Below are 945 nucleotides of genomic sequence, written 5' to 3' on the forward strand. Positions count from 1 at the left end.
AACAGATAATGAAAGCAGTATCCAAAGTAGTCAAGGAACTTGAGGAAGACATTAATAAGAAGCCATGTCCGCTAAACAAACTATGTAAAACATGAATGGTTTATCAAACAATTACAGTCTGTGAGAGAATTTGAATCAGAAATCAAGGACATTAACTATACTGTTGAAATGGTGGGCAGCAGCAGTACCTGCTAAAATAGAAAAATTCCGCATGATCCAGTATCATTTAATATTATCTAATAATTTAAATTTATTTATTTATTTATTTATTTATTTACTTACTTACTTATTGTGTGGAATAATTTAAATTTAAAAAAAAAACTTCAATATGAAAAACCAAGGAACTTTTTGAGAATTGCATTCTGTAAGAATATTTTAGAAGGTCTAGTGACAGTGCTCCACAAACTCTTCAATTGAAAGAGAAGCAGTACTCCAAAAATTACTCCTTGGAATCAAGCACTAACCTGATCCTGAAAGTAAAACAGGATCCAATCAAAAAAGATAGTTATGAGTCAATCTCTTTAATGAACATAGATGCAAAACACTTCAATAAGACACTGGTGAGCAGAATGAACTGAATATAAGTAAAATTCACTCAAAGGACACAAGCATGGTTCAGTGTGCACAAATCAGACATGTAATACCCTGCATGAGCAGAAGGAAGCATAAAAATATCTCAATATACACAGAATATTTAATAAAAATGCATCATCTCTCATGAGAAACAACCAAACTAAAGTATGTGTAGAAGAACATCAACTCAATCTGTCAAAACTATGTATGAAAAACAAATGGCCAAATTCATGTTAAACAAAAGAGAAGGCTGAGGAGATAGTTTGGAGGCTTAAGCTCTTGCCTGCCCGGCAAGCACATGGACCCGGGTTCAATCCCTGGTACAGCATGCTCTGCCAGCTCTGGAACCCCACGGATGCTGTGGTGGCCACA

This window comes from Octodon degus, unplaced genomic scaffold (genome assembly GCF_000260255.1).
Source record: "Octodon degus isolate 3935 unplaced genomic scaffold, OctDeg1.0 scaffold00181, whole genome shotgun sequence".
In the NCBI taxonomy this organism is placed as follows: Eukaryota; Metazoa; Chordata; class Mammalia; order Rodentia; family Octodontidae; genus Octodon; species Octodon degus.